Source organism: Aotus nancymaae, unplaced genomic scaffold, assembly GCF_030222135.1.
Source record: "Aotus nancymaae isolate 86718 unplaced genomic scaffold, 86718_ANA_hifiasm-v0.15.2.pri h1tg000072l, whole genome shotgun sequence".
In the NCBI taxonomy this organism is placed as follows: domain Eukaryota; kingdom Metazoa; phylum Chordata; class Mammalia; order Primates; family Aotidae; genus Aotus; species Aotus nancymaae.
Genome location: NW_026988487.1, coordinates 8,293,786 through 8,316,295, shown reverse-complemented (window position 1 = coordinate 8,316,295; position 22,510 = coordinate 8,293,786). Strand labels below are relative to the sequence as shown.

At 43.2% G+C, this 22,510-nt stretch overlaps 1 protein-coding gene across 2 annotated transcripts in view; it reads right to left on the bottom strand.

Annotated features, from left to right (window-relative positions):
- The window catches only part of HLF (HLF transcription factor, PAR bZIP family member), a 61,427-nt gene that overhangs the window by 7,773 nt on the left and 31,144 nt on the right, over positions 1-22,510 (bottom strand). The window lies entirely within an intron of this gene.

The window sequence follows — 22,510 nt, the reverse complement described above, 5'->3', positions numbered from 1 at the left end:
CACCCTAGGGAGACCCAGTAGGCAGCTACTTAACAATGCCCTGAGACAACTGGCGAGAGTCTTCAGCTCACTTATATATGATCCTAACATGATTGATCTTACTCATCCTCATTGCATCTCTGAGAACTTGACTCATGTCACATCAGGCAAAACAGAAACCCACATACACATGTTCAAAAACTAGAGAGGAAAAAGCCCAATTTAAAAATACACATTCATTCTTTCCTATCACACATTCACCAACGATGTGCCAGGCACTCTGCAAGATGCAATGAGCAGAACTACATAATTTCCACGTTAAGGGTGTTTTCCAGGTGAGTCAGGGAGACAGACCAATAACTAGCCAGTTAGAAGTGAGTGTAGATATTGGGATGGAAGTAAATCTCGTGTGAGTCCACAGTGTGAGGAAATGGCACGTAACACAAAGGAGGTCAGGGAGCATTTCCTAGAGATGACACTTGGTACAGCTGCATCTTGAGACAAAGAATAATTAGAAAAAGAAGAAGGTATTCTAGGCTCCAAGATAAGACAGAGGTTTGCATTTCTGAGGAACCACAATGGTCTTGGGTAGCTGTCACACTGAATCAGAAGAAAACATGGAGCAAGCACAAGAGATGTGGCCAAGAAGGTGGGCAGTGGGGATATGATTTTTAAAAATCCAAATGTCACTGAGGGATTCTGAGCAGTGAAGTGACAAACAGCTGATGTTTGGAAAGAAGACTCAGGCAGCGTGATGAACGGATTGCACAGGGCACGGCTGCAGACTGATCAGATACAAGACCTGTGATAAACAGTGTACACGTTAACAGTAGCAATGGAGATAGTGAGAAGGGGATTCATTCAAGAAATATTTAACAAATTAGAAAGAACATAATGGAGACAATCTAATTTCCACTTGAGGATTCTACAGGCAAAACCACTGAAATGCACAAACATCCACAGAACAATGGTTTATTGTGTTTCTGAATGTGTCTTACTGGTGAAAGTGAACTTCCTAACAGACGCAAATGTTTATGCTGGAAGCTCTGAATTTTAACTTCTAGTTTTCATCTGAATTGTGTAATCTCTCCTTTCACGCCCTATGAATAAATGAGAGGATGTAGTTCAGCTGTGTTTGGCCCATCTTGTCCTCTTCCTCACTGCCAATGGTAGGCCAATGTGTGAAGTATTCTTTAGGTTTCATTAAAACCTACCCTAGGTCGAAGCATGAAGCCACTGGCTCGGATTCTAGCAAAACTGTGAAACCATGCTCATCTGTCTTCTGGAAAGGCCTGGTGGGAAGCTTGCAAAATGAATGCTCTGGGTGACCTTCTAGGTCCCCACTCTGCTTTGCGCTCTCTTTGTATCCTGCTTGCCAAAGAGGAAGAGATGGGCCCCAAGGTGCTGGCAGAGGATGGAGATTTCTCATTAGCCGAGCTGTAGCTCAGCTCCAGCTTCTGGAGACTGCTGAGTTCTGTACTGGATGGTGTCAAGCCAGATTTGATCTCATGCCACTTGACATTGCCTCAGAAAATCAACCACATGTGATTCAAATGGGGATTTTATTTTCCCTTTAGAAACTCTCTTTGAACTTAATAACAAAGCTATCCAATGCCCCATCACCACAACGTCCCCACCTCCCTATACTTACACAGGCATATGCCCCACCTCCTGTCATCATGAAACACCTCTTAGTACTTCCCAAATCTAATTGCTTCAAGCTCCTCCTTAGTACTCCAATATTCTGTTTATTACGCTGTATCAAAATGTTCTTTATTGCTTTATAAGTGTTCTGAAGCTGTACACACACACACACACACACACACACACACACACACGCCCCTCCTCTATCATCTCTATCATACCACATGGTCTTTTATGTTTTATTCATTTATCCCCACCTAACTCCTCAACACGATGCATACTTCAGAGTTCAGCTTCTACCGAGAGTATTCCTCATTTAATGGTGGCCTCTGAGATGCTGGACTCTGACATTCATTCATGGACATTCTAACAATAACACTTCCCTTTAGATGGAACCTTTCTTGGCGTTCTTTCTCTCTACGTTTTTCCTCCAATGGAAGTAGGTCAGCCCTACCTGCAGAGTGGAGGAAACCTAACTGGACCACAGACAAAGTACGTGGCTTCCCCACTATCAAACAGCCAATGGCAAAGAACCTGAGAAACAAAACCAGGGCCCTTTTCTCCCCAAAGTACCTTAGTGCCATCTTATTTATTTATATCTTCTGCTGAATTAACTCTACTGAACTTATTTTTTTCCTTTTATTTCAAAATGTCAATAGTATCATGAGCAAGGGGTATTTTTTCCTATCTCCTGTGGATTTTCAAAATTTTAGTATAAGAAGTGTCAATATAAGAATGCATCATTCTTTTTTTAATTTTTGTAGATGATCAAAGATGTTCACTGCGAAATTTCAACAAATACAGAAATGTGTCAAGAAAGTGAAAGTCCTGATTCTTGCTACCCTCTTCTTCCCTGCAATGCCTCTCAGTCTTTCCAGAGGTGATCACCCATAACATCTTGACATGAACCTCTTATATCTTGGTTTTTTACACATAAGTGGTTTAACCCAAGTGGGATTATACTACCCACGTATCTTAAGTTAATTTTTTAATCTATCAGTATACCATATGCAATTTCCAAGGTTAGTACAAATAAAACTACTTTTGCTTTTTAAAGGGTCAACAGTATCCCATAGTTTGGATATATAACAATGTATAATTCCCTAACTGATGAATTTTTAGGTATATATTTCTGTAGAAGTGATTTCTAGAAGTGAGACTACTCACACGAAAGGCATGTATATTTTATATTTTTAAACATACTGCCAGAATGCTATTAAAAAGTCAAAAAATAACAGATGTTGGTGAGGTTGCAGAGAAAAGGGAACATTCATTTACTGTTGGTGGGAATATAAATTAGTTCGGCCCCTGTGGAAACCAGTTTGGAGAGTTCTCAAAGAACTAAAAATACAACTACCACTAGATCCAGCAATTCCATTACTGGGTATATATCCAAAGGAACATAAATCCTTCAACCAAAAAGACACCTGCATTTGCATGTTCATTGTGGTGCTATTCACAGTAGCAAAGACAGAATCAGCTTAGATGCCCATCTATAGTGGGCTGGATAAAGAAAAAGTCATACATCTATGCCATGGAATACTATGTATCCATTAAAAAGAATGAAATCCTGTCCTTGCAGCAACATAGATGCAGCTGGAGGCCATCATCCTAAGTGAATTAACACAGAAAACCAAATACTGCATGTTTTCACTTATAAGTAGGTGCTAAACATTGGGTACACACAGATATAATGCTGGGAACCTCAGACACTGCGGGCTCTAAAAAGGTGGACGAAATGAGGGGAGCAAGGTTGAAAAACGATCTGTTAGGTACTATGTTCACTATCTGCATGAAGGGTTCAATCAAAGCCCAAATCTCAGCATCATGTAGTACATTCATGTAACAAACCTGCCCATGTACCCACTGAATCTAAAATTAAAAATAATAAATTTTAAAAACCTACTGCCAAACTGTGCTCCAAAAAATGTCATACCTATTTACACTTGTACCACCATCTGTAGGGTGCACATTTCCTACAATATTATTTTTTAAATGTTGCCATCTTATACGCACAACTATTACTATTGTTTTGTTATTTGAGTCTTGCTCTGTCACCCAAGCTGGAGTGCAGTGGCATGATCTTAGCTCACTGCAACCTCTGCCTCCTGGATTCTAGAAATTCTCCTGCCTCAGCCTCCTGAGTAGCTGGGACTACAGGCACCCAGCACCACGCCAGCTAATTTTTTTTGTATTTTAAGTAGAGACTAAAATTTTTTGTATTTTTTAGTAGAGACTGTTTTTAGTAGAGGGTTTCACCGTGTTGGTCAGGCTGGTCTTACTATTGTTTTAATTTGTATTTCCTTGGTTACTGGTGACACAATCATCTCACATGTTTACTGGTTATTTGTTCTTTTTAGAAAATATTCTAAGGTATTTTTATAAATATACTCTTCTAGGTGAGTTTCAGAGTACACTGGTTAAGTTATACTCAAAGTTATCATTCTAACTATAATAATATTTGAGATTTTTGAAATATAATTTCATAGGTTAATTTGAGGACAACTATCTTTAAAACATTGAATACACCCACAGTATGCACTCCATTTTTATTTTTTGTGAGCCTTTTTAAAAAAATGTATCAGTTCAGTTTTGAAGTTTTCATTTGAGCTTTTCACATTTCAGTTTATTCCTTAAATGTTTTATAAGAGTTGTTACTAGCATATATTACCCTATTATATTTCCTAAGTGGTTACCGCTGCTATATAGGAAGCTACTAGTTTTAAAAGCCATTGGTTTTTATCCAGCCACTTTACTTTGTTCTAATAGTTCTAACTTCTCTTAGTTTTTAGGTGAATAATCTCGTCTTCTGCCTCTATAGACAGAGGTGGCTTCCTTTCTATGTTTATAATTCCTACTTTCTTTTTAATAATTTTTAATTTCACTGCATTAGCTGGCCTCTGCAAGACAATGAGAAGAAAGACTGAGACTAATGATCACTGCTTGTCTCAGACTTTAACGGAATATGCTTTTAATTCTTCAGATCCTTCAATATAAAGGCTTGTTCTAGTATCTTAGTAGATACAACTTGACAAGGTAAGGCAGTTCCAACCCCTCTGACTTTGTTTTACTAATACTTTTTTAAAACCAGAAAAAAATGTATTAAGTTCTCTTAAAGGCCATTTGATATTTACTTATTGAGATAATCATGCCATTTTTCATTTGTTAAGTCTGAGCTTGGTATTTCCAAAGCTTTACTTAAAAGATCCATAGTGGACAGGATCAACCCCATCACGTAGCCTCTGCAGTTACTGCAACATCATTTTTTTTTCCCTAAAAGCATCTTGCTGAAAGTCACTTCCAAAAGGACCAAGGAGGGTTTCTGGAGGAAAGGGTAGGACAAAGGGCTTAAAGAAATCTGGAAAGGGAATAGAAGTTACCTTCAAACCCAAAGCTGGCCTCTTCCTTTGTCACAGATTAGCCATGGCTAAACCTCCAAATAGTGTAACTGGAAATAGGATATTTCATATTCTCACATATTTTAGCAGGACTTTAGCAGCTCGTGTTTAATTAGCTGATTAGCAGTCATCAATGAAGGGGAACAGCAGCACTCTGTGTCCTTTTCTCTAGTCGATGGCATATTTTTAAAATTTATAACTGCATCAAAGTCATAAATTATAGTGCTTATTTTTTAATCCTCAGGGCTAACTGCAACACCTCCAACCTTTCTGATGTGCTCCTCATTCAGGCAGTTAAGTAAACAAAGCAGGAGATTTGCAGCAGTCATGTCAAAACACAATAGTCTAATGTTGATCACTGATGAGCATTAGCCAGCTGATAACATTATCCTATGTCAACTAAGGCTGAGGAAAGAGAAGACAATTTTTATTTTGGCCAAAGGGCTCCCTTTAGAACTGAGGGGTGAAACTCCTAGTGATTCGAAGTTTGGTGCCAAATCTTTCCCTCCTGCTCACCTCTGCCCTCCTCCTCATCACCAGTTTAGGGTCTGTTCACTTGTCATGACTTCCTGGATCCCATGTAGTCATAATCTGAAATAGCACCTTTTACCCTCTTGGCATCCCCTGCTTTGGGAAGAAAACCATCATCAGGTATTACACCTGACTTTCCTACAAAGCATGCCTGCCTCTGAAAATCCTTTTCCATACAGGGGGGCAATTAACTTAGGAGACAATGGCAACGCTATAAGGTCAACAAAGAGTGCTCACAATATGTGGAGAGATTAAATTAAAATCTCACAAATACATCCTAAGGATATGGGCTTTCTGGATTCTGAGGCCATATTAGCTGGTCTCCATTCCCACAGCAGGAATCTGTTATTTGTCCAACAAGCCCTCTCTGCAAAGGCAGAGCACTAACGCCCTAATGGCCAAAGGCTCGTTCCCAACCTGTTCATGTCCTATTCCATGTGACTTGCACTTCCAGGCAGAGCCTTTCTCCACACCTTGCATCTGGGCTGGTCTCTGACTTGCACTGGCCAATAGAATGTGGCAGAAATGATACTGTTAGTTCTGAGGCTGGGCCTAAAGAGGCTTTGCATGTTTCTGTCTCTTTTCTGTAGCGTTTCTGTCATCACCATAAACACGCCCAGTCTAGCCTGCTGGAAAATGAAAGACAAACACTACAGTCCAGCCTAGGTCAACCTAAATCACCTGAACTCTAGATATGTGAGTCCAGCCAAGATCAGCAGAGCCACCTGACCAACCCATAGCAATTACAGATGAGTGAAAATAAGCCTTTATTTGTGTATGCTGAGTTTTTGTGATTGTCTGGTAAGCATTCTCATGGCAATGGAGACTGACCTACAAGCTGAGTTATTGTGTATGGGGAGAGTGTTTACACTCACATTAACATTATAGCAGGATTTAAATTTGTACAGGACAGTGGTTACCCAGTGAAGCGAGTCAGACCTGGGTTTGAAAGCTGATTCTGCCACCTGTATGTTATAAACTTGGGCCTTTGTAAATAGACGACCCCAAACAAATGCCCTTCTAAATCCTAACAAGGTCTGTACTGGGGAAAGGGACTATTGTTAATTCCTCCTCTCCCCCGACTTTTTTTTAACCTACCTGAGATTCAGTTTCCTCATGTGCAAAAGGAGATTACTATGCCTGATTCTCAGGGGTATGTGAAAATGAATTAGATAATATATACAAAGTGCTTAACACAATCTATAGTACCTGGTAAGTATTCAATAAATGGTCTGTATATAAACGCATATACAAAATACAGATAATAGACCACAGATACTTGAAAGCAAATCAAATAAACAGACTATTCCCCTCGTCTAAGTCAGCACAGTCTGTCCCCTGAACTACTGCAACTTTTAGCCATTCTCCCTTTTCTGTCTCCCATGTCCCCACAGTGGTTCACAGCACCAGAAGATACTCTAAACATGCAGACCCCTGCGGGTCACATCCCCATATCCAGCACTCCCAAGGCTTCCCATTGCCACATATGATCAGGTCCAAGGCTCTACTCATACACTTGGCCACACTGGCCTTCCTTCTGCTCCTTACGTACCCTGAATGTGATCCCACCCAGGCCTTTGTATTTAGTTTCCTTTCTACCTAAAACATTCTTCCTCTGCTCTCTGCCTGCCTGGTCCTGTTTTATCATTTAGGTATTAGAACAAATGCCCATTCCTCGAACTCTCTGACTTTCCTCTACCCCTGCTCAATACCCATCAAACCACCTTGTTTGATTTTTTTTTTTTTTTTACAATATTTGTCTCCAGCCCAAATGATCTTTTTATTTGTTTGATATTGCTGATCTATTTCCTCCACTCCCATGTAAGCCCTATGGAATGGTGGCCTGGCCCTACCTGCTGCTGCCCCAGATTCTAGATGGAGCCTGCATGGAGGGGCTGGCACAAGCTACTGAGTGGCTGGACATAATGCCCCCCAGATCCTAACAGGGACTGTTGGGGGGAACAGGGGCTAATTTTAATTCTTATTTTCAATATTTTGCAAATTGTCTACAATGAGCATCTTTACTTTCAAAATCAGAAATTAAAAACATTATTTTTAAAACATGGACTTTGCTTCACTTTGCAAATGTTTGTTCCAGGAGTCTGTGTTAAATGCCACTGAGAGAAGGTTGGGCATGGTGGCTCATGCTTGAAATGCCAGCACTTTGGGAGACCAAGGCGGGCAGATCGCTTGAGGCCAGGAGTTCGAGACCACCCTGGGTAACATGGTGAAACCTTGTCTCTATTAACAAAAAAAAATACAAAAAATTAGCTGGGCATGGTAGCACATGCTTTTAATCCCCGCTACTTGGGAAGACTGAGGCAGGACAATCACCTGAACCTGTGGGGCGGAAACTACAGTGCACCAAGATGGTACCACTGCACTCCAGCCTGGGCGACAGAGCGAGACTCCCACCTCAAAAAAAACAAAAATGCCACTGAGAGAAGGCCAGCAAGCCCCTAGAAAGGAAGAAGAAACCAGAGAGAAGGAGGAAATGGGATGGAGGGGAAAAAAAAAGAGGTAAAAGCATGTTGCTCCGCTGCAGGCTGTTTTACCAAATCAGGGAATATATTACAGCTGATAAACCAGATAAACCCTCTGGCCGAGACCTAGAGGGTTCCCATCCAAAAGGCCACAGCAGCAGATGTCCTCCAATGCATGTACGCCCTGAGGGCGCAAGCATACTGGGCAGCAGGGAGGAAAGGGGGAGAAACAAAGAGGAATTAAGAAACCAAGGAAGAAATACAAGAATGAATGAAAGAAGAAATAAAGGCAGAATAAAGAAAAGTGATACCGAAGGAAAGAAAGGATCAAAAGGGAGGAGGAGAAAGAAAGAAGAAGAAACAAGAGAAAGTCTTAGCCAAAGATGAAATTGCAAGGTGTCCTGGATCCCAGTAACTGGGAACCTGTCATGGCTCTGATGGTTTTTAAATGTCATACACATTACACAGCTAATGTACTAATTTTAAGGCAAAAACAAATCATGCATATACATACACATGCGTGCACGCACACGTGCACACACACACACACAACTTCCTTTTGTCTCATTCAGACAGCAAGTGTTCAGTCCCTGATTACAGAACAAATACACTGAAAGGCCCACTGTAAAGATCCCTTTGATCTTAGTGGCTCTTATCCAGCAACTCTCTCCACACAGTAACAAGCTATCAACACAAATATGGGTAAAACATGATGCTAAAAAGCCTGCTCAATCCATTATGTGTAAACATTAGGAAGAGAGTCTGTCTGTTACCATTTACTGAGAAGACGAACGCAATGACATCCTGCAGGCTGGTAGACTGGCTTCCCTGGCCTACTGAATAATCAATATCAGTATTTCTTTTTTCTTTTCTTTCTTTTTTTTTTTAAATTAAGAAACGGTCTTGCTCTGTCTCTCAGGCTGGAGTGTAGTGGTGTGACTGTAGCTCACTGCAAGCTTGAACTCCTGGGCTCAAACAATGCTCCCACCTCAGCCTCCCAAAGTGCTGGGATAACAAACATGAGCCACCTCTCTGGTAATAGCAGTTATACTGATAGTAAGGTTCTTCAGAGGTATTACTTCATTTAATCCTCACAATAGCTATATGAAGGTAGAATGGTTCATATACCCATTTTCCAGATGTGGAAATAAAGGAATAGAAAACAGAAAGTTTAAGACAAGCTCAGAAATGCTAAATAATTTGCCCATGCAGATGGAAAAACAGACTCACTTCCCCATCCTTCTCACTCTAAAATTCATTTCTTTTTCATGCAAATGCCCAGGAATGCAGCCAGAAAGCCTAAGCCTGCCCCAAGGACAGCCAGACACCTGGCCTTCCAGAATGAGAGTCCTGCATCAGGACCTGGACTGGAGCCTCGGACACAACACTCCACAGAACCCTCAGCCTCCGCAAGGGGGACACTGAGTCCCACATGTAATGGAGGAAAAAGTGGAGAGGCAGAGGGGGTGAAACCATCTGCTTAAAGTCACACAGCTAGAAAGCCAGGGGGAGGTTGGGTGGAGTTCAGTCTCTGGTGGGCTTGAACCATAGCCCGTGCTCTTTCTGCTCCATGTCACTTCCTCCTCAAGGGGGCAGAAGAGAAAGAAGGGGGAGACTCTGTAGTTCCCCTCCTCTCTAGCCCAATAGGTTCCTGGACAAGAGATGGCAACCCCCCAAAGAAGTAGGTATGGCTTCCTCACATGGACAAGAGCCCAAGGAAACCCCAGGCAGCCAGGCAGCCAGGCATCCTGCTTCATTTCCCTCCCTTCTTCTTTTACCTCCCCCTCCCTCATTTACTCCCTCCATCCTCCTGAACCATGAGCTGTGCCAGTAGCAAGACTGCATTTGATGAAGCAACTGGCAACCCACAGGCCAGGGCTCCTGTCAATGCCACGTCTCACTCACTGGTATTTTTAAGGAGCTTCTGGATAAGCCAGAGACTATGGCTCACTAGGAGAAGGATTCCCGGCAGATAGGGTGTCCCAAGTATTCTGTCACATAAATAAAAAGTTGGCTTCAAAGGCCACTTCTTGGGAGAGGTGTGTATTATATCTATGCCCTTAAACTATTAGTATGCAAGTTAACGTTTGATTTGGGCAAAGACAGTTCAAACCCTGTTTCAAGGCCTGAGCCCCTTCCCTTGGGCCTGTCCTGCAGGAGATGGTGTAGACAAACAGGATTCATCATGACTTTGATCCTGCATACCTGTGTGTGGCCTGGGGCCAGTTACTCAGCCTCATGGGCTTGTTCCCTCGTCTGTCAAGTGGGAGAAATGATGCCCCCTCAGGGTGCTGGATGGGATGGACAGCACGTGGGAAGGCCCCCTGGTAGGTGCAGAGTCCATACTTCCCTCCTGTCACACTCCCCAGCTCCCAGTTCCCTCTAGCCACAGCCCAAGCAAAGTCTGTTAGATGTCACCCAGTGTGACCCTGTGCCCAGGACAGCACATTTCTCTGGGATCATGCATCAGTGCTCAACGTGGCCCTGACTAGACTCGTCAGCTTCTAACTTGGCAGGAGCTTGGGCTAGATTAACAAGGCCTCTCATTCCAATGGTGTTTATCATCACGCTTCCTTGCCAATGGTGTCAGCAAACCTGCCTCCTTGAACCCACTGAGAGGTGAGACCAGCAGAACTCATAACCATAGCCTGTTAGAAGTCAGTTACGTTGGGGTGCTACAGACATTACAGCTAGCGGCCAAGGCATGTGGTCCACGAGCCTTCTCGCCATTGCCCCCCATGATGGTATGATACAGCACCCTCCACCTCCTCTTCCCTGAGCTGGGAGCCTCTCCTCAGACATGTGGGGTCACTGTGTGGCAGAAGGTGAGGCAGGAATGGCTCTGTGCCTTCCACCTTGGCCTCCTTCTACCTGATAGCTGTGCCAGCATGTTGGGGCACAGAAATATCATAGGGTGACCAGAAATGAACCCATGGGGCCAGAGACAAACACCTGTATGAGGTATATTTCAGGTCTGGCAACACTGGGTCCACTGAAGTGGGTAGGGATGATCACGAATGGAAAACAAGAGGCACTGGGCTCCCCCTTCCCACACTCACATTGAAACTGCCCCAAAGACTTAAACCAGTGACTAATAGAAATTCTTGAGCTTACAGAATGGCAGATAAGAAACAAAAAAAAAAGCTTACAGAAACACTAAAGCTCCCTCTACTTGAAAGATGATAAAGCTGGCTAAAATTGGTTGGGACCAATATGGCCAACTGGAGTCTGCAGAACGAGCTTACTGACGTCACAGCCCGAATTTCCATCACACGTTTCACATTCACCCCCCTGGCTGAATTTGCACAAACCATCCACGAGGATGCACAGAGAGATAAGTGTGCATACCCAAGGACTTTCCAGATCTCACCCTTCCTTCCACCAATCACCTGCTAATCCCCAAATCCACCCCTAAACCTTTTCTAATACAAATGCTGCCTGAAAGCCAGCAAGCACAGGGAGACAAATATGAGCTGGATCCTATCTCCTTGTTGGTTGACACAAAATAAAAGCTTTTCTTCTCTTAAAAACCCAGTGTCATAATACTGGCTTCTAGTGCATTGGACAATGAGCCCTATCACCTGGTAACAATGGCATCCTTCTCTCCATCCCAAAGTTACAGAACTATGGTGGGAGAAGGGTAGTTTTCTAGTTTTCTCTGTACTTGCAGAGAATGGACGGATGGTGGGTTAAGCCCTGGAAAACGGGAGGTTAGCTCAGCTGGTCAACTGCTGGCTAGCTCAAAGTCTGCACAGTGTTTTGTGCAACAGCTATCCCTGCTTGAGAGAGTAGTGGCCAGTCCCTCCTCCCAGGGCTGCCATGGTGATGGTGGGTGTGATGACCATTTCAAGCCACACTGCAACTCTACACACTCGAGGAAAGGCAACAAGAGACGGCTGGAGGGGCTGCAGTGGAGCTCCAAGTCCAGTGCTCACCTCAGCCCCTTCTCATATCCCTGCTATTGTGTGCAGAGTGGTGATGCTGGTCAAGGCTGCCAGCTTTCCCCTGAGGAGTCTGAGGGGAGGGACTTCTGCTTTTGTCAACACTCTGCATCTAATGGACCTAGTCCAATGACATACTGCCTCTCTACAGCCCATTCGGCCCTCCTCACAACTCTGTGAAGTAAGTATTCCACATAGTTAAAATGTGCCCATTTGGGCTAGACTAACAAGGCCTCTCATTCCAATGGTGTTTATCATCACGCTTCCTTGCCAATGGTGTCAGCAAACCTGCCTCCTTGAACCCACTGAGAGGTGAGACCAGCAGAACTCATAACCATAGCCTGTTAGAAGTCAGTTACGTTGGGGTGCTACAGACATTACAGCTAGCGGCCAAGGCATGTGGTCCACGAGCCTTCTTGCCATTGCCCCCCATGATGGTATGACACAGCACCCTCCACCTCCTCTTCCCTGGGCTGGGAGCCTCTCCTCAGACATGTGGGGTCACTGTGTGGCAGAAGGTGAGGCAGGAATGGCTCTGTGCCTTCCACCTTGGCCTCCTTCTACCTGATAGCTGTGCCAGCATGTTGGGGCACAGAAATATCATAGAGTGACCAGAAATGAACCCATGGGGCCAGAGACAAACACCTGCATGAGGTATATTTCAGGTCTGGCAACACTGGGTCCACTGAAGTGGGTAGGGATGATCATGAATGGAAAACAAGAGGCACTGGGCTCCCCCTTCCCACACTCACATTGAAACTGTGCCCCATTTGGGCACATTTTAACAAAGTGGAAATCGAGACACTAAGCAATTTACCTCAGTCCCCCTAGGATGGGCTACCTTCTCCAGCAGAGAAAGAAGCTCTCCCATACCTGGAGTCTATTTTCAGAAACCGACTTTCCATTTTTAATGACAGTATGCACCACTTGAATCAGCACCACCTAGATCCCTGGAGTCTCTTTAATCGTCTGAGTTGGTGGAAATGTGCAGGCCTAGTTATTTGAAACCTGCAGTTTTCAAAGTGCTGCCATGGCTAGTTATTAAACTGACTATTCTCCTTTGGGCTACATTAAAGTTTTTGTTTTGATTTAGAAGAGAGAGTGAGGCAGGAGAGGAAATACGCGATAGTATTTGCTGATGTTCACTGAGAACCCATGTGAACTGCAAACAAACAACCCATATGCTCCCTGAGTGACACCCTTCCCTCCCCTCCAGTCCCCCAAAACCAAACTAAACCTAACAAAGGAAGAAAAACAAGCTTGTTTTAAAATCTGCGTTTCCGGATGAACGTGAATAGGATTCAGGTGTGTCTGTGGCTCTGCAGCTTCTCAAAGAGATCCACAGATTCTTTCCTGTGTGAGTCTCTAAGTTAAGCACTCAAAAGTAAACATGCCTTTCCAAAGCTTTCTTGCCTTGGCGCCTAGCCAGTGTTCTCTGTAATCTTTTCCACTAAAGTTCACAGAGTTCTAAAATGATCTGTGAACTGCTGGTCATTGCCTCCAATCCCTCTGTCATTCCTAAATCAACATGTTTAAGCCAAACTCGTCTTCCAATCTCCTATAGACCATCAGCCTCGCCTGCAGGTCACCTCATGCCTGTGAACTATTTCCCCCATTCTTCCAGGCTTTAAACTTTAACCACCCACTTCCCAGGCAGGTTGGGAAAATGAGCCAAGGACTGGAATCCAAAGACCCCGTCAGTTATGGGAACCCTGAGATCAGCCCTCAGTTTGCCCACCCATTAAATAACAGGATGAGACGTCTGGGATGCTAGCAAAGGCTCCTTCCAGATCTAGCAATAAATTATTCTTGGAGTGCAGTGGAGGCTTTCCTTTGTGTTTCAGATCCCCGTCACAAGACAGGTGCAGTCATGAGGGACTTGGACATCTGCAAGATCTTCCTAACTGGTGTCTGCCACCTGCAATCCCATCTACCAACACAGCCACCAGGTTACTCTTCCTAGAATATCTCCGCCATGATCAAAGGAAGCCAATGGCTTCCCATTGCCTCCTGGTGCAAAAATCTTTGCCTGCTGGGGAGAGACCTCGGCAGCCAGGTGTATTGCTCCTATCTCGTGCTCTCTGCTCAAGCCAAGCCAGTCTGCTTTGTTTCTAGACACTCTTGCTTCGAGTCTTCTCCACTTCCATTTGTCCTACCATACATATCAAGTTCTAATTCAAGCCCTCCGACTCCTGACTATACCAGTGTTAGTGACAGTTCCTCTAACTTCTCTCACAATGTCTATACTGAGAATTTTTTTTATCAGATTAAGTGACTCTATAATTTTTAATCAACAAGATTGAAAATCTTTCCAGGCAAAGGCCATGCCAATTCCTTGCACAGAAAATGATAAACTATGTCTAGTTGATTAAGACACTCACTTGCTTAAAACACTTTTATTGAGCACCTACTATGGGCTAAGCTCGGAGAATATATAAATAAAACCCAAACTTTAAAAGCATGCAGTCTGGAGGTACAGACAGGTAAATAAACAGGTTATTAGATTACAGAATAATATGTTCTATAAAAGGGCTTTGCCCAGGGAGCCCCAGGTTGGAGTTCAAAGTTTGATCTCAAATCCCGATCTTTGGAGGGAGTGCAGGGACAATAGGAAACGTCCCTTAGAGGGAGTTGCCATCCTGGCCAAGTCTTGAAATTGGCCCAAGAAGTAAATGGGATAAAGGGGTAACCAAGGCAGAGGGAACAAAATATGTGAAGGCATGAAGATATGAGAGAATTCATGGGCCAGTTGGGGAACTGAGAGTATCTGGTGTAACTGGAGCTCAGGGGGGTAAGACGGATGGTAAGGGTTGAGACAGACAGAGAAGGGTCTTAGATGTTCAGGTTTTATCCTCAAGGGAATGGGAAACTATTGTTGCAATCAGAGCAAAGGACTCACTTGATCAGATGACTCATTTCAGAAAGATTGTTGTAGCAACCGAGCAGAGCTTGGATTACAGGGGAACCAGGAATGGTGAGAGCTCACCCACATCAATAGCAGAGGACTAGGTAGATTCAAGAGTTATTAATGAGATGGGAGCAACGTGAGTTGTGGCCAACTGAACATGGGGGAAAGAGAAGGAGACAGCAAGATTCACTGTTAGGTTTCCGGCCTGCACACCTGGAAAGGAGGTGTTGATATTCACTGAAATAGGAAATACTGTGGAGTGAGCATATTTAAGGGAAAATACTGTGGAGTGAGCACATTTAAGGGAAGATTGTGGATCCACTGAGTTTCAGATGCCCAGCTGAAAAAGCCTAGAGCACATGAATCTCAGCTTCATAAACCAATGTAGGCTATAAAAGAGCAATGTAAACCGGAGATGCAGATGGCAGATGTTATAATCTTGATGTCTCCCCAGGAGAGAATACAGAACAAAAAAAGTCCTGGGGAACACTGACAGTTTAGGGACAGGTCGAAGAGGAGGACTCTATGAAGGGTACTTAGGGAAAGCGAGAAAGGTGGGAGGTAAACCAGTTCTTGAACAGGCTAGTGAAATGGGAATGACCAAAGAGATGTTTCCCTAGTTACGCTGTTGATCACTCCAGAGCAGTCACTGTCCCTCCTAATCAAGTGGCCGCATTATTATATCTGTCAAACAAATGAGGAAGGCCAAGCACTCACACCTGTAGTCCTCGCACTCTGGGAGGCTGAGGAGGGAGGAAAACTTGAGGCTTGGACTTCAAGACCAGACTGGGCAATGTTGCAAGATCTCATCTCTAAAACATATTTTTCAAAAATTAGCCAGGCCTGGTGGCATGTGCCTGTAGTCCTAGCTACTTGGGAGACTGAGGCAGGAGGATCACTTGAGCCCAGGAGTTCAAGACTGCAATGAGTTAAATGGTGCCACTACACTCCAGCCTAGGAAACAGGGCAAGACCCTGTCTCTCAGAAAAGGAAAAAAAAAAAAAGGCAAATGAGGAACAACATGACTAAGAGTTTAGGACCAGTCTGGCCAACACAGCACTATCTTGTCTCTAAAATTATTTCTCTAAAAATTAGCCAGGCCTGGTGGCACGTGCCTGTAGTCCTAGCTACTTGAGAGGCTGAGGTGGGAAGATGGCTTGAGACCAAGGTTCAAGGCTGCAGTGCGGTAGACGTGTCGCAGGCATGTTGAGGTGATGACGTGCTTCTTGGATGTTAGGGGTCTGCTTTCTATTCTCCATGGGAACATTTTGTTAGAAGCGCTCGTAAGAGCATCGTGGTATGTTGAGAACCAAGGCTAACAGAGGTGCTTCCTTTTGCTGTCTATTGCATCTAGTGTCTGAAGTTCCTGCATCATCTTTCATTTTGTTTTAAATTTCATGTCTGGAGATTGTATGTTTTGGGGGGCTTGGGTTATGGAAGTAGGCAAGATAGTAGGTGAAAATGCCTCAATAGCCTATGATCAGCACCACAGGCTGTTTCCCTATTCATGATAATTCTGAAAGGTTACTACATAAATGCTGCTACTAGGAGTTGCCTGGAAGTGTATGCTAAAGAATATGGATTATTGAGGGACAAATCAAGTTAATTCCACAAAGTCACCTGGTACCTAAACAGAATGGACCTCGTGCCTCCGACATCTCATGTGGGATACAGTGAGCAGTCTCCTAATACTGCCAGCCTTTGCAGTTCTTGCGGAAACTTCAGTGTCTGCTTCATGTAAGTATTCACTGCACAAGTCCCGTTATTGCCCAACTGATGTGTACCTGTGTGATGACGTATCATGGGAAGAACTAGGTTATAAGGAAGTGACAGTTAGGTCTTCAGTCATGTAGACAGAGGGAAAGGAAAGACAGAGCAGTCTATATAGTTTACAGCTATCTATAATCTGAATTAACATTCACTGAGCACACATCTGATTTTTGCATTCAGATGCAAGCCAAGACTTAGGAAAAGGCATATACTCAGGTTTTCTCAAATAAATTCACGTCTCACATAGGAGAAAAATTGCCAAACAGCCTCTGATTTACACAAGTAATAAAAATGGGGTTTATTAAACCGACTTCTTTCCACCACCATGTTGGTAGGGAGAAGCAGGTAAATTTTCACACATATTTATAGGCCTGCAGTAATTCAGCCTTGCTTTATAGTCATACAGTTCCCTAACATACACTAGAATAATATTCTAGACCAGACAATTTCTTAGAAATATGTTGTTTCAGAAAAACTGAAAATTTCCAGCTTGCACTAAGATTAGCCAAGCTAAACCCATCTGTCTCCTGCTTAATGTAGTCTATGGAGAAACCTTCATGGGATAAAAATCTGCCTTTATATTTCACAGGCATAAGGTGAGGTCTTTGTGCCTCTTGGGTAAACAGAACATAGATATGAAGTCATCATCAAAAGATCAGATTCCGCGTGTTTTCTTTCAGCTTCTCAAGCCCATGCCCACCGGGACCTATGTAAGAAGGAAATCCCACAGTGTTCTGCAACCGTAGACCAAGAATATTCCAGCACCTCTCAAGTCCTTTGTCATTTGAATATGTTGACAAACTCCCGTCCCAATCAGTGTGTAGCTCCCCACATAAACCCCCTTAACAGGGGATCTAATCTGACCTAATCATGGGAGTGGGTTGGTTGATAAGGAGACCAGCTGTGAAGATACGCCAGGCAAATGCTAGGTGGGAGCAGACAGGAGTCAGTTTCTTCAAACAGGAAAAGAAAGAAATGCTCTTAGATGAAGACGCATGGTCTTCAGGTTGGTGGGAGTGTAAAGGGTGAGAGCAGGTGACTTTGCAGCTGCCCAGTGTTCAGAGGAACACAGCAGAGGATGACAAGGCATGGCCTCAAAGGATCAAAGAAATGAGGGCTGGGGAATTTTTTTCAAGCAGGCAGTAAAGAAGGGCAATAACCAAAGTAATGTTCTAAGATGGATAATTCTTAGAATAGGTTTTCTGAAGAAGAGATGTCCATTTTCTCTTTCAATCTACTGAGGCAAGGGAAAAGAGACACTTCCAGTCCCCAAAGCTATGTGCCAATCTGGGGACTTTTCATATTGAAATAAGAGAAAGACTTTCAATATCTACAAACTCTATCTCTTCTAATGAAATCTGAGGCCACACCAAAAGTAATTAGATAATTCTTCCTTGAAAGCCTATAAGAAGAAGAAATGGTTTATGAATAAATAACTACAGAATAACAAGAAAAGTATCAAAAAGAACCTAGGTGGTACATCTCTGGTTCTTGTTGCTTTAATCATACATTATCTTAATAAATACGGATTCATTTAATGTTTACATTTGTCTAAATAAAGACCTCTAGTTTAACAGAAATTTCAGAGGAAATGGGTCATTCCATTTCTCCCAATTGACCACGTTAAGAGAGATCTTGCAGTTTGGATCTGAAAGGACATGACCCAGGCATCATCGCTAGGAGCCATGTCTCCTAATTTTACATCCTCTCTCTAAGGCCATAGATGAGAACATATGTACATTCTCAACCCTGGTTCCAGATCAGCCTCACCTGTGGAGCTCTGTAAAAGTACAAATACTCAGCTCCCCTCCCACCTCAGTCAGAAGATCTGGAAATGGGGCCTGGGCTCTGTAAAAAAAAAAAATTTTTTTTGAATGAAAGAGGAAACAGCTTTCTCACACACTTTTAGTGGGAGTGTGAACTAGTTCAATTCTTTTGGAACCTACACACTTTGATCCAGCAATTCCACATCTAGGAATGAAAACTTTAGATACACCACACAAGTGTACAAAGAATGGAATCCAATGATGAAAACAATCTAAATGCCTAGAGGCATTGTTAAGTAAACTATGGCATATCCAGACCACAGGCTCTATGCAGCCAGAAGATCTACATGTATTACTATGGAAAAATCTCCAAAAAATATTAAATAAAAGAGGCAAAATGCATCAGTATGTATTGTATGCATATACATATATTTCCATATTCCCATACACACAATATATACACACGCCCACATATATATGCATATAAATGCTTATAAACACAAAAGAAACGTCTGGAAGAGTATGCAAAAGCTGTGGACAATTAAATCTGGAAGTGGAATATGAGAACTCAAGTTACACTTTGTACAGTCCTGTATTAAAACAATCGTATATTACTTTTGTAATAAAATGTTTAAATTTCTTTTTAAAAAATCACTGGTGATTCTTATGTGAGGCCAAGATGTGAGAACCACTGGTCCAGAGGAAAGAGCCCCTGTGGATGTAAGGAGCTTGCAAACCCTACCCTGTAAGGAAACCAACCACCCACACAGCAGGAATAGTCATACCATGTCATACCCATGACTCGCCAGAAGGTGGTGCTCCAGAGGCAATTACTCAGGCCTCCAACCAAAACCTGCCCAACCAATTTTGCATTAACCCGTCTTTTTGCTACTTTAAAGACTATTTATGCCCCAAAGCACTCTACACTACTGCTTCTATAAAGGGCATTTTAGACACACAGATGACAGACGCATTTTTCCCCATAAAAATTCACCAGTCACTCAATACATTCTAATACAACCCGGGAGAAGTTGACCTGAAAGGAGTTGGCACTGCTTGCTCTGGCCTCCCCTTCCTCCTCTGCACTATTTCCCTGTTGTCTTTTCTCTGGTTTACTCATCTTCTTATCTTATTTCAGGGTCAGTTCTACAAAGGCAGGCAGCCATCAGCCAGATGGGGCATTTGCCCTTTTTAATTTGTTCATACCTTTGGCCTAGAACAGGTGGTACGGGACATAGGGCAGCCCAGGGCAAGTGCCACGAGTTTGCCTGCCCGCCCACTAACACTCATGTTCTGGAAGTGGGTGTGTTGCCACAGCAACTGTCAAATCCCATCCATTACGCCGCCTCTAACCTCCCAACATCTTCTTTAAACACCACGTTTGAGACGCACGGTTCTGTTACCCTGGCATTGCAGAGCCGCAGGTCCCTTGCCAGGCGGCAAAGGTCTCCTTATCTGGGCAGGAGGGAGTTAGCCCCTCTGAGTACTAACCATCATATATATATATATATATATATATATATATACACATTTTTTAATTTCTCTTTTTTTCCCTCTCATTATATTTCAGACTCATGTTCCATAACATCCTGACCTGATCATTTCCTGTGAATTACTGGTGCATATTTAATGAAAATTCATTCTTAGCATCAGTCAAGAAACGCACCAGTCACTTATATTGTATCCTTTCTTTCCATGAATATACTTTTTGCTCATTCTTCAAGACACAATTCAAGGATCATCTCTGATCTTCCCTCCTCACTTTATTTAGAGCTGACCACTCTTGCCTTTCTGATTCTACCTCATACATACCCTGACGCCATCTACCATACTCCATTCACAATTAATTATATCTCTTTGCCATTCATAAGCTTCTCAAGTTCAAAGGATGACATATTCCTTATCTCTGAATTACCAGCACCTTGCTAGGCCCTCTGTAAATGATTAAAAATAATAATGATCATGATGAATAAATGGACTCCAAAACAAACATCCATGGGCTTGTCGTTCTCCATAAATTTTTATGTTATTAAATCATATACATAATGGATGATGGCTGTGTGTCTGAATTGACAGTAAAACCTAAAAAACATACACGAAAATGCTTTTTAAAAGGGAGAATACAGAAAGGTCCATTTCCTGAGACTTTTGAACCATCCTCTTTCTCGTTCTTGTTTGTCAGATCCAAGAAGTGCATGGAAAGGGAGGCTTCTCCATATGGAGAGAAGCAGTGAAGTCCCAAAGAAGGAAGCCGTAACATTCCTTGAGTACTCACAAGGCGGCCTGACATCTGGTCCACACTCGGGGAAAAGAGGCCACATCCCCACATGGAGATCTATTTTTGCATTCTGAGCTGCTGATGCTTTGCTCATACAACTTGCCTTACACACAGAAAGGGGAAGGAAACTAATATTTACCAAGTGCCAGCTACATGCCCTGTGCTGCTTCACATGCGTATCTCTCCCCCACGTTGTGTATCTGCAGGGAGCTCACCAGGGGTGTCTCTGAAAAGCATATGGAGGTGAACACTGAGTGCCTCCAACTTCTTCCACTCACCCAGCTGATGGCCACATGCACAGCTGATGCCCAACACATCCATATATTCATGCATACTTCTTTATAAGGACTTCTCACCATGGTCGAAGGAGAAAATCTATTCGTGAAAGACAGATTCTCTTGATCATATGCATCTCCCTGTTGCACTGGGGCAGATAAGCATAGAGTGGGCACAAGGAGAATGAAACTTTGACTTATATGGACTGTGCTGTGGGTTTAGCACCAGCACCCTCAGAGACACAGCCACACTCAGCGTTTCCAATCCCCCTCTGGGCTGTCCCTAAATCTTCCCGGACTGCTGTGTTTATCACTCCATGGTGCTTCTCTTTTAAGATCATATCAGAAGGAACTACAGCTTAGAAAGTCATACAAAAGCACACGATTCATTTTTAAATCCTTCATGACTTAAAAGTAAAGCCTGTGTTAAAAACTACTCTGTGTCCTTTAAAATTAAATTTCCTAGGAATTGGCTGAGGAGACCTAAGGGCCTCCCCAGAGATGCGTGAGATGTTGCTCCTTTTCCCCTCACTCCCTCCACATCTAGGTCCCTAGAATATATCTGCCACCGCGTTATACGATCCACACAGGTGTTCTGATGGTGTTAAATGTTCTACTGCCTTCCACAAGGCAAAGCCTTCCACTGAGAAGCAGAACGCTGAGTTGGGGCTCAATGCATGGGTTTTGGGGCCAGACTATGGCTTCATGTTCCAGCCCTGCCACCTATTAACTGCCCCCAGCACCAGTTTGCTCACTTTCTCTGGGCCTCAGTTTTCTCATCTATAAAAGGACAATAGTAATAGTATACCTACCGAGCACTAACGATCATTCCTAGAGACTGAGTTTTAATGAGATAACACGTAAAACTCACTCAGTCCAGTGCCCGGACTGTAAGAAGGACTAAAGAAGGGTTAGCTATTATTATACAGGTCCTTTTCTACCCATCCGCTTGATAGGAGCTCTGTAGTCAGAGAAAACGTGGTGCACAGTTGACCGCTTAGTTCTCAGGATTGCACCAGTCAGGAGATAAAGGGGGAAGCTCTGCCTTCTCTCCTCACAGCACAATGGCCACCAGCCGTTGCCCAGTCCAGCTGCCACACGTAATGGTCATTCCACAGGCATCCCCTATAACTCCTCAGGCAAACACAGTGCCTCAAGTCTTAATACATAATAAATGTACATATTAATAGAGTACATGTGATATTTTGATACATGCATACAAGGTGTAATGATCAAATCAGAGTTAACTGGGATCGTTGATCATTTCCTTGTGATGGGACCATTTCAAATCTTCTATGTATTTTGAAATATACAATAAATGCTTGTTAACTATAGTCACCCTACTGTGCTATTGAACATGTGAACTTATTTCTTCTGTGTTTTTGTACCTCTTAACTAACCTCTCTAAATCCCACCCGCCGGCCCCCACTACCCTTCCCAGCCTCTGGTAACCATCAGTCTACTCTCTACCTCCATGATACCAACTTTTTAGCTTGCACATTTGAGTAAGAACATGCAATATTTGTCTTTCTGTGCA